Source organism: Alosa sapidissima, chromosome 1 (genome assembly GCF_018492685.1).
Source record: "Alosa sapidissima isolate fAloSap1 chromosome 1, fAloSap1.pri, whole genome shotgun sequence".
In the NCBI taxonomy this organism is placed as follows: domain Eukaryota; kingdom Metazoa; phylum Chordata; class Actinopteri; order Clupeiformes; family Clupeidae; genus Alosa; species Alosa sapidissima.
Window position 1 is genome coordinate 40,893,707 of NC_055957.1, and position 11,935 is coordinate 40,905,641.

General features: G+C 42.2%; 1 long non-coding RNA gene across 1 annotated transcript; it reads right to left on the bottom strand.

The window, feature by feature from the left end:
- Positions 1 to 1,383: 1,383 nt before the first annotated feature.
- LOC121706721 lies at positions 1,384 to 3,874 on the bottom strand. The gene is made up of 3 exons (XR_006031118.1): positions 3,538 to 3,874; positions 2,972 to 3,052; positions 1,384 to 2,466 (listed from the first exon to the last, which is right to left on the bottom strand). It is a non-coding gene; the product is annotated as an uncharacterized LOC121706721 (long non-coding RNA).
- Positions 3,875 to 11,935: the final 8,061 nt, after the last annotated feature.

Genomic DNA, 11,935 nt, shown 5'->3' on the forward strand with positions numbered 1-11,935 from the left:
AAGTTTGGGATCTCTATTTGATATGCCATATAATCTCTATCAAAGCAAATGGTGTTGTACTGCATTAACTCAAAACAATACAATGATGAATTAATCACATAGATATTTCTTAAAAGTCCAAATTCTGGCAGATCAGAATTAACGTCACTCACAAATAATGACTTTTCCCGTATATATTTGTTGCCATTTAGATTAATCCATTTTACAGACACAGCATGGTTTACCTCATCATTTCCATGTAAGGCTCTCATTTTTTCTTTTAAGTATGACATGTTGCTTATTTCTGGTATATTGGTCCCAATGTACAATCATTTGAAAAAATGGGGTGTTCAGAATTACTTACATTCTGACAACATTCATACATTTGATTATGTAAGGGATAATGTATAGAACGCCGGTCATTATTGGGAAAATAAGACCCGACAGGGCGAACCGGACCCCGACGCGCAGCAGAGGGGTCTTGTTCCACCCTGAAGGGACTTATTTTCCCAATAATGACCGCCGTTCTATACATTATCCCGCTTATTACACGGCTACTTGCCAAAACGAAATAATAAAATCCCCACAATATGAATTTAGCCTACATAGCCTAGCCTATTTGTTACCGTTCATCGTGGCATTTGCTGAAATAGTTCGCTGAACTACAACACGCTGAACTTGACTCAAACATTCTTTAGAACACAGCTGATCAACCGTCTGCTTTCAATTTTGAATGAAGTTCCAGTCCTTGCGTAGGGATATGAAATACCTGAATTAGAAGCACAAACTCCGTTGCCATTGACAGCGGTCATTATTTCAGAGGTCATTTCCCAAGAAATACTACTACTACTACAAGAAATAGAACTTTGGGAAATCCTATTCAAGTCAATGGAGCGTTCTACTTGCCTTGTGAAGAGCCATGTAATAAGCCTTATTGTCACATCCATGCTATCCCAGCCCTCTGTTCCAGCTCCAGTCCCTGCAGCTACTCCAGTCCGGCTTCCTGCCCAGCCAGCATATGCAGATCCAATCCCTTCATCCTCCCCAGAATTTTAGTTTGCCTTCATTAGTTTCCCGCCTTGTTCAGTGCCCACCTGTTTCCAATCCTAATTAAGTTCCTATTTAAACCCTGGACTCTCAGTGTGTGTTGTCGATTATTATTTGTGGATTCAGCGTGAAGCGCTGTGTAAAGAAAATACCTTTTGTCGTGTTTGCCCACTGTGGCCTTTTGTTTTGTTTAAGTAAAGTAACGCCTTGAGTGTCTGCATCCTAATAACCTCGTTTCAAGTCCTTGTTTGTGATACTTATTAAGGACTTTTACATTTTTAAGGACTTAAACATTTTTAGTTTTGTTTAGTTTTGAAGCCCACTGTTTGAAAAAGCAATGCTTTGATTGTGTATGTTGTAGGTGCTGTTCAATGAGTGTTTTCAATTTGTTGATAGTCTGTAGACCAATAACAGGAGCAAACAAAATTTGAACTATCTCTATCAGCTCAAGAATGACTGTGTGATACTCATTACCTTTAACTGCATCAATCAGAAATGGCAGAATTTTAAAGTAGAACCAGCATTTGGCCTGAGGACTGCTTTAATTTATTGTCACTGGAAGCTAATGTGTTGTAGCTTATAGGGCTTGGTTTATCTCTGACATCAAGTGGGAAATGCAAGTAATGCACTGTTGAGAACATCCAAGTCAAGTTGTCCTAAAAGTATTAAGTGTTTCATCACACATTTTATTTCTAATGGGGCAATGCCTTCCAAAATTACGTGCATGATGTCTTGGGGTGTTTGTTGGATCAAGTTAAAAGCCGGGAATTCTACCAGTTTACTCCTTCTGTTGATCCCAAATGTAGTTTTTAAACTGTTTCTGAGATACTCAGTATTGGCATTCTCAATATCATCATGCCGCATATGTCTCTGTATTGTTCTTTCTTCCTCATCAAAATACAATTGCATGTCCTCAAATGTACATTCACACTGCCTACATTTCTTGAAAGCAAAACCAACACCCTCTTTAAAACCACAAAGCTCATGCTGAGCTAAAGTGTCCCCACATATTGAAACTAATGCTCCAAATATTTCACATTCACCATTCCCATTCTGTATTTCTGTAGCTCATCCATCATTGCCAGGACTTTTGGATGGGGCAATAACTGCTCCAGACTTTTGATCAGAGGAACATACTGAAAACATTTGGGTATGGTAGAGAGGACTCTTTTTGCTCCTTTTTTTAGAAAGCAAGCAGTATACCAACAGTAACTTCCTCTGATTCTACAAAATGGAAATAGTCCTTAATCACACAGTCCTACCTGTACGTTGTTGAAACAGAAGCAAACGGATCCTCCAACCGGTCAAATACTGCCAGAGCCTCCTTTTCAAGTTCACTTCCCTGATGTTGTTGGAATACTCTTTGTAGCTGACTCCTCAGATTGGTTACCAACAAAGCTTGGTACTGTTGCATTGCCGCAACAACATCATTCACACCAGCTGAAAAACAGGCCCAAAAATAACATTACATCACAATAGTCCAATATAAAAAAATGTTCATTACATCATCCTTTCAATGAGGATTATTATGAGAAACATAAACTAAACATAAATAATTATTTAAAAAAACTAGGGAAACAATGAACTTATCATGACGGGGCAATAAAGCATAACGCAAAATAAATGTATATCTAATTTGTGTTCAACAAAAACAATTGCACAGGATTAAAAAATAACATCCCTGAGATGTCAGTTGTGTTACAGTAAAAAGAAGCTGCGAAGATGGTTGGTACTGTAGACCATCAGATTAACTACACTCAGAGAGAGGCTATAATTAATTTTGAGAGGTAAGCATGATGCTAAATGATATACAAGTTTAATACTGTAGCAATAGCACTCAAGACTGTGACAGTTTATAGACAAATGTAAATATTATCTAATCTGACATTGCAGATGATCAACAAAGCCAACGAGTAAATGATGTTAATGTTGCATGCGGACAGACCTGTGAAAGATGGTGTCTTTCTCTTGCAGTCAACACAATAGCAGTAGCTTGTCTGGTCAGAATGTCCTGGCAGGAGTCATCCTTTAAAAAGAACAGTCAAATCAGATGTGTGTAATAGGTTCAAGTATCTTTTGGTCATTTATTTTTCTTGAAGAAACAGCAGCCACATAACCTAACCTTAATGGTTGGCGTGACAAGTAGTATTTGTGTGGAAGACCAAGAGGATAAGACTCACTGCTCCTTCTATTTTTATGAATTGTCAGTGTCTCTGCTTCATCTTCAGAGTCACCAGCCACATACAAAAAAAAAATATATCTTACTATACATGTTTTGTGTAACCTTGGAGTGGAGCAGGTAATGTGTTTGAGGAAATTAACCTGCTCTAATCACAGTATTGGCTGATTGTGTGGGAGCAGGGGGCTGCTAGGGCCAACCACGGTTAAAGATCAAATATGAACTACTGACCATGACCAACACCGACATACTCAGAAAAATAAAATGACAAGAAGAGACATGGAGCATTATAACAGATCGTTATTGTGTGTTCAAGAAAACTATATGCATACCTCAGGTTGGTGTGATGCAGAGGGGCCATCTGCAGGATCACTTGGAAAATCTGGTACATTCAAAGTTGTTTGTATGGTACAGTCACAAGTCTGGGACATAGTAGGGTGCTGTGGAGAGGTGAGGGTGCTGTTGTCAAAGCCGGAGTACAATGACACTGAATTGTCAAAAGCACCAAAATGCTCTGGGATGACAGAATCAGGACAGGGTTGCTCTCTGTTCTCCACTGTTGCATCATCGATTAGTCGCTCTACATTTTCCACCATTGCATCCTCTGGTCGCTCTACGCTCTCCACCGCATCCTCTGTTGGAGTCTCTCTGTTCTGCACCATTGCATTAGTTGGCCTGTATTCATGGACATGAAAATATTAGAATAGCAGGGACCCAAACTCATAAAAGTCTTTGTGCATCTAAACACCTTTGCTATACTGGTATCTATTTAAAACAAACCCAGGGTCACAAATCAGCCTATGCTTTACAATCGGGTCTTGTCAAATAACTGCAATAATAAAGCAAAACTTGTGGAGCCCCTCTGTCCCTTGGTGTAGTGCGCACAGTGCGAGATGCGCGTGGTTGCGGCGGCACTGGACACTTTGTGCGTTTACAGTAGCCTAGTTACAGTAACAAGGCCGCTGAGCTGTGACTGAAAATCGGGACTGGAGCTGTCCATGACGGGACAAATCAAAATCATCCAAAACACGGGATGTCCCGCACAATTCAGGATGGTTGGCAACCTTATTTATAGTCCATGTGGCCTTTCATGTCCAACAGTTTTAATGTGAACTTGGGAATTTGCCGTTTTTGTCACTTGAAAGCTGCATATCATTCTTTCACGAGCGTCTTACACTTTATTATAAGCAAATACAGTTGTTTGTTTAGGATTAGTGAGTGTATGTTTTAACCTTTGTTGTGGCATCCGTGTTTGTCACACATTCTGACGGCAAAGCACATGAACACTTGCTGTCGGAAAAACAAAGTAGCCATGAGGGCGGTCCTTATCATTCCGAAGTGCCCTGAATCAGAGCCCGTCTACGGAGAGCCTGGCCACTCCGTATTAAGTCCCATTGTACCGAATTTTGGTTGCAGTTCCACCAGATTTCCACTGGGGGCGATCACCATGAGTGCAGAATGAATGGGAGTCAATGGAGCTAGACGGCTAAATTAGTCTCTTTGGGCGAGGATTGGACAATCGGGAGACAAATTAAAAGGGCTGATATTGCTGCATGAGCTGCTTGATGTCGCACATCAAAATAGTGCTTTGTTCCTGTGGGAGATTTTGTAGAAAATGGCACAGGTAATTACAAAAAGTGGTGTGTATGTCGCTCTTCCCCCCTCTCTCTCCCTCTCTCTCTCCTGCCGTATTTCCTGCAGCCTATCGAGGAGGGTAGTCTCAAATGTATCCATAATCGGCCTGACCCTTTTACGCTTCCTTTAACCACCACGGGAGGCTGATGATGTTGGGGTGGTAGGGGGATGAGATGGTCTTTCTCTCTCTCTCTCTCTCTCTCTCTCTCTCTCTGTGACTTCACACACACACGACGTTGATTATTCTTGCCTACCGAAAAATTTGACTCGGTTATCCTGTGCTTCACGAACTCGCTCAACCAGTTTAGAACTGTCAGTATTTTGGGGTAGCCGGAACTGAGCTGCCCCGCGCCACTTCTGCATGCCACCTTCCACTTCTTGTGCGCCCGTGTGAATTTGTCACGGACACTTTTCCAGTCCGCTTTCACTTTATCTACACTTTTTTCAATCGCGACTGCAACCTCCCTCCAGGCATTTTCCAACGCTATTTTATTTGCATGTATAGTAGCTGTGTCTATAGTCTATATACACAATAGCTGTGTCTTGTGTAATCCCGCTGGATTTTCTTGTAAAATTTGATTGTTTTGCATATTTTGCTAGTATAGAGTCTAAGGAACAAGATTTTCACACTTAGATGACATCATCATTTGTATAATGCATAATTAAGACTGGGACTACTATCACTTAGGGGTCAAATGTGAGAAAACACTGGTAAAGAGGGTATTTTGCCTAATTTTTGGGTGCTGATTCTGAATATCATATTTACTTAGCTGATTTTTTAGTTTTAAACCTGCTAATTAGCATTTGCGGCCTAAAACTGGTCTCCATAGGCAACATAGAACGGGTGAATAGGGTAAAAAAATCTAACTCCTTAATATTCTAATGAAACTTTACTAGTTGATTATTTATGTAGAGACAATATTTTTTTGCATTACATGTTTTCTGAAAATAGATGTTTATGGATGTAATTTAACAACATCTCATTAATTATGCACTAATTTGCATACATTTGAATTACAGACATCTGAATATTGGATAGTTAACATTGAATGTAGTCACGTTCTGGTTTGCCTTCAGAACTTTTTCTGGATTCAGAGCCTTAAAAGAATGGCTTGGTCAAGCGCCAGTTCTAGGTTATGCCAATTTCAGTCGTCCCTTTATCTTAGAGACGGATGCAAGCCATGCAGGATTGGGGGCAGTTCTGTCACAGGAGAAGGATGGGTTATGGCGACCAATAGCCTTTGCTAGCCGGGGCTTGCGGCCAAGTGAGAGGAGCATGTCAAATTATAGTGCCATGAAACTCAAACTCCTTGCAGTCAAGTGGGCAATCACGGAAAAAAAAATTGCAAGTATCTCCTGGGCAACAAGTTCACCGTGTACACTGACAACAATCCCCTCCAATACCTGCAGTCAGTGAAACTGGGCGCTCTGGAACAGTGCTGGGTTTCTCAGCTTGCCCTCTTCAGTACAACATCAAATATAGTCCTGGGACAGCTAATCGCAATACCGATACCCTTTTTAGGCTTCCCAGCCCCACTAACACTTTTTTGCGATCTGTGTCACACGGCCTGGACGTCCCCCTGCCGCTTGCCATAGCCAACATGCAAGCCTTGAGTGCACCTATCCAAGACTCTTGGATGACAGAATCTTGTATGGTGGACACCATCCCTGGTCGAACCAAAAGAGACCTGAAAGTCCTGCAAGGGACTGATCCCTGTATTTCCATATACCTGATTTTGGTGACAGGGATGACCACCTACCCGTTAAGACAATTGGAGTGAACCAAGGGAAGTCCGCAGTTGATAAAGCAGTTGTCCCAGATACAGGAAGTGGATAGGACCTTGTACCGAGCGATCCAAGCTCCTCCTTCCAGGGATCCAGTGCTGCAGCTTTTACTGCCAAAGGTGTTTTGAGTCGAAGTGCTCACTAGCCTACACAACAACCATGGCCATCTGGGGGTGGACAGGACGACATATTTGATATGCCAGAGGTGCTACTGGCCCCAGATGTGGCATGAGGTGCAAAAGAGGTGTTCTGAGTGTGAGCACTGTGTGGTTGCTAAAGCAAGACAACCCAAGCCAGAACCTTCTTGGGAAATCTGTTAGCCACTAAGCCTTTGTAGATAATCTCCATTGACTTTACTCTCTTGGATTGGGCTAGCACAGGACAAGAAAATGTTCTGGTAGTCACAAATGTTTTCCCAAAGTTTACCCAGGCCTTTCCCACCCCTGATCAGAGAGCTTCTACCGTAGATTCTAAGTTATAACTGAGAGATGGTTCTATGTGTATGGCGTGCCAAGGAGAATCCACTCTGATCAGGGGCGCAGCTTTGAGGGGGAGCTGTTGAAGCACCTATGTGACATCTACAGCATAACAACACCACACAATGGTGGTAGTGTAGTGGTTAAGGAGATGGGCTAGCGTGCAGTAGACTGAAAGTTGTCGGTTCAATTCCCGGCTTTCACTGTTATGCCCTTGAGCAAGGCATTTAACCCCAAGTTGCTCCGGGGACAATGTGATCCCTTGTAATATAGCTGACATACAGTATGTAAGTGACTTTGGTCAAGAAGGTTCTGCTAAATGTAATGTACATGTAAACTCATTTGCAAGAACCATTTTTAATGTCGCCACAAAATCCAGGATACGTGGGTGTCTACCAAGTATGAAATTGTGGAGTGTCTGGATGGCACACACTATAAGATCAGGCCGTATGGGGAAGAGGGCCCCCTTAAGATCATGCATTGCTCCGAGCTTAACCCTGTTCCCACCGGTCAAGATTCATCCAGCCCACTAGCACAGGCTGCTCCACAGCCTCATTGGGGTATCGGGAGGGAGCCAGGCCTCGGTAACCCTGCAGTTGGAGACCCGTTGAGGGTAGCCATAGTCCACACCAGGACTAGTGCTTAGCATCACTGTGACCAAGATGGTTTTAACTTTAGCCTTGACCAACTGTCCCAGGCTCATTTGGAGGGCGTACCAGATGTCCAACCCCCCACAAACAGCGCCAGCCACCTGGCAGTGGCACCATTTAGCACAGACACTTTGGAAGAACCAGAGCTGTCCCCAAGTATAGCAGCAGGTAAAGATTTTCCAACAGTGTGCCCCCTGGAGGAGTTGGGTCTGAACCCTGATCCGGTTTTATCCCTCCGACGTTCCACTCATAACACTGCCGGACAGCATTCAAACCCCTTGCACCTCCCACAGTCTGTTTCATATGAGTTCTTTGCCAGTGTAGCAGAAGTAAATATTCTCCCCGTCCCCTTCAGGCCTTGGCAGTAGATAGGTATGCTACCAGGACGGTGAACTTTAAAGCCAGGTGTGTATGTGGAAAGGCTGACCTGCAGTGCTGGGCATACCTGTCAACATTTAGCTTTAGAGAGTTTTGTTTTTTTTTGGGGGGGGGGGGGGTCAGTGTTTATACCGGATCTGTGTTTGCATATTTAATACGTTTCATACACGTGTTTCAACACTGCATTTCGGTCGTTGCTATTACATTACATTACATTACATTTGGCTGACGCATTAAATTAAATAACCAAAGCGACTAATAAACATGGTAACAGATTAAGTTTTAACGCAATTCTCAACAATTTTAGGACAATTTAAAAAACGGTTAAAAAAGTGCATCAGTGAGTGCTGTTTTTAACAGTTGAGTGTCAGTTCAAGACGGCTGGTAAGTGCTAGTATCAGCAAGACTTGTTGTAAGTGGTGCTATGAGAGATGTTCTCTAAAGAGCTGGGTCTTCAGGAGTTTTTTACCATTACCTTACACATGCCAGTTATGTATCCACCAGCTGCCTGCCTGCAGCCTACTTCCAAAACTCCAAAGCTGCTTGCTGTCAGATTTGGTTCCGAGGGAAATTCAGTGTATCAACAACACTCAATAACAGTTTATGTGATGTGTTAATCAATTAAATTCCCAACAATTTCACAACAGCTAGTTCTGTAGAGTAGCCCATTCAACTAGCCCGCTTGCTTACGACGAGACTCAGGCTGCGCAGTCGGCACCCGCTACCTTATTTGGGTTTGGGGTTGCCAGGTTTTAGCCTATGACAAAATGGTTGAAATTGAAACTAAGTGATCGTGTATGTGTAGGGTGTATTTCATACACAATCTGGCAACTTGGGAGATGTCAGACTAATAGAAAAAATGAATGGATCAATGATTTTAAAATGAAATTTGATGAGCATGCAAATTACGGAAGTTTTCCGGGAGAAATAACAAAACGGGAGGGTGCTGGGAGATGACCTTGAAATACGGGAGAACCCGGGAAAAACGGGAGTGTTGACAGGTATGGTGCTGGGTGGTGATTATACGCTTCCTCTCTGGGAGAACAATGCCGGTCATTTGAATTGTTTGGCGCATGGGTGCTTGTGGTTGTTGTTGTTGGAAGAACATGGCTTTATTCTTAATTCTAAGACTTCATTGCTTCTCTTGCGCGCCCGGCCTGTTGGCTGTGGATAACCCGTTGCTTTTAAAGAGACCAAATGCACATGGTTTAGTGTCTGAGCAATGTTTTCCCTTGAGTTATTTGTTTTTTGTATTAGTTCAGGCTGTGAGAGGGCCATCTGTGGTTTGTCTGTTTGTTTGTACCTTACATTCTTTTGTTTGTTAATTTTGCCTAATGTTACTCAACTACCCATGCCTATGACACCTACCCGACAAACACGGGACGTCCCCCGGACCTCATGCCGACATTCACGATGTCCCCGATTGGTTCCGAACGTCATGTTCTCTAGCGGACGTTCCGGTGACCTTATTGATGTCCGGAGCAAGTTATCGTTTGGTTATTGCGTGACGTCCGGTGCAGGACTTTCTGGGGACGTCACCGTCAGGTCCCTCGGATGACATTTGCATTTGGTCATTTCAAATACCTCCTAAGGACCCGACAATAACGTTATACCGGGGACATGGGGGGGACGTTTGTTTATTCACACATGGCAGCGGAGTTGAGAGCGCTCTGGCTACCGCCTGCAGGACGGAGACATCATATCCATGCACGACTTCACGTTACACGTCTGGGGATGACTAAAGTATCTATCTATCTAGTCTCTAGCAGTAGCTGCATTAGCCTACCGTAGTCTAAGGCAACATATCATACAGTTTATGAAGTTGTGCGTCTATGAGCAAAGTAGAACCATATGTCTACTTTGCTCATAGACGCACAACTTCATAAACTGGGAAAAGGGTTAACGTTAAACTCAAAATGTATGTGCTACATAATTACATGTAGACATGCTGATCCACCAGCACTTCACTTCATTTTGTCGTGTCGCATTCCACTCTAGTCCTATGGGTGACGTCAAGCGACTTTAACACGCCCGCAAAGCAGTCCGGAAGGGCCGCGCTGCATTTGACATAGTGTTGTGCGTCAAAAAGCTGGCCGATGCCCATCTTTGTGCAAATTAATCCGTGCGACTATCCAATGAAAGCACGAGGTTATAGTCAAGTCAAGTCAAGTTTATTTATATAGCACATTTCATACACAGAGGTCATTCAATGTGCTTTACATAAACAAAACCAAACAATAATAACAAATAAAAGCATAGAAGGGCAATATAGTCAAAGAATAGTTAAAAGGTAAAGATCATAATAAAAAGAAAACATGTGGTTGCTTTAGATCTGGAAGTCAGGAAAGCTTTGACCAATAAGGAGTCCCTTATTGCTGTCTTCTTAGATATTGAGAAGGCTTACGACATGTTATGGAGGGAGGGTCTCCTTATTAAATTAGTAAGATACGGTATTGATGGAAGAATGTTCTGGTGGATCAAGAATTTCCTGGAAGAGCGTACAATTCAGGTTAGAGTAGGGTTAAGGCAAAAGTAGTAAAAAAGTAATCAAAGACAAAGTAGAATAATTATCAAGGAAGATTCAGAATTTGTAACTCGGCACAGTTAGCAGAAAGCATCTGAGAACAGTTTGGTCTTAAGTCTAGATTTAAAACTGGCTACAGTTGGGGCCTTTTTGATGTCATCCGAAAGTTGGTTCCACAGCTGAGCCGCATAGCAGCTAAAAGCTGCTTCACCATGTTTAGTTCTAACTGTAGGTTTTACTAGCAGGTTTTTCACCTGGGACCTGAGAGGATGAGAAGGTGTGTACTGCTGAAGCATGTCTGACAAGTATTTAGGTCCTGCTCCATTTACTGATTTATAAACAAGCAATAGTGCTTTAAAGTCAATTCTGTGACTTACTGGAAGCCAGTGCAAGGACTTAAGAATTGGAGTAATGTGGTCAGTTCTTTTAGTTTTTGTTAGAGTCCTAGCTGCTGCATTTTGTATCACCTGAAGCTGTTTAAGTCTTTTTAGGAAGGCCTGTGAACAGTCCATTGCAGTAATCAACCCTGCTGGAGATAAATGCATGAATGAGTTTTTCTAAGTCATGTTTTGACATCAGCCCTCTGAGTTTGGCAATATTTTTGAGGTGGTAAAAAGCTGATTTAGTTATCGCTTTCATGTGGCTGTTGAAATTTAGATCACTGTCAATTAATACACCAAGATTTTTAACAGTATCCTTTGCCTTCAACCCTTTTGTGTCAAGGAGAGTGGCAACCCTAAGTCTTTCCTCATTTTTACCAAATATAATTACTTCAGTTTTTTCTTTGTTCAGCTGAAGAAAATTTTGAGACATCCAGGTGTTGATTTGTTCTATACACTGACACATAGATTCAAGAGGACCATAGTAGTTTGGTGATAGAGCTAAGTAAATTTGTGTGTCATCTGCATAGCTATGATATGAAATCAAATTATTTTGAATGATTTGTCCAAGTGGGAGCATATAGAGGTTGAATAATAGTGGCCCCAAGATCGACCCCTGGGGAACACCACAGGTCAAGGACGTTGGTGTTGAGGTATAGTTTCCGATGGCAACAAAGAAGCTACTTTCTTGTAGATATGATTTTAGCCAGCTGATAACTATGCCTGTAAATCCAACCCAGTGTTCTAGTCTGTGTAGTAAAATATTGTGATCAACAGTGTCAAATGCTGCACTAAGGTCCAGTAGCACTAGGACTGATGTTTTACCTGAATCTGTGTTGAAACTTTAATGAGAGCTGTTTCAGTGCTGTGATTTGCCCGAAAACCAGACTGACAGTAATCAA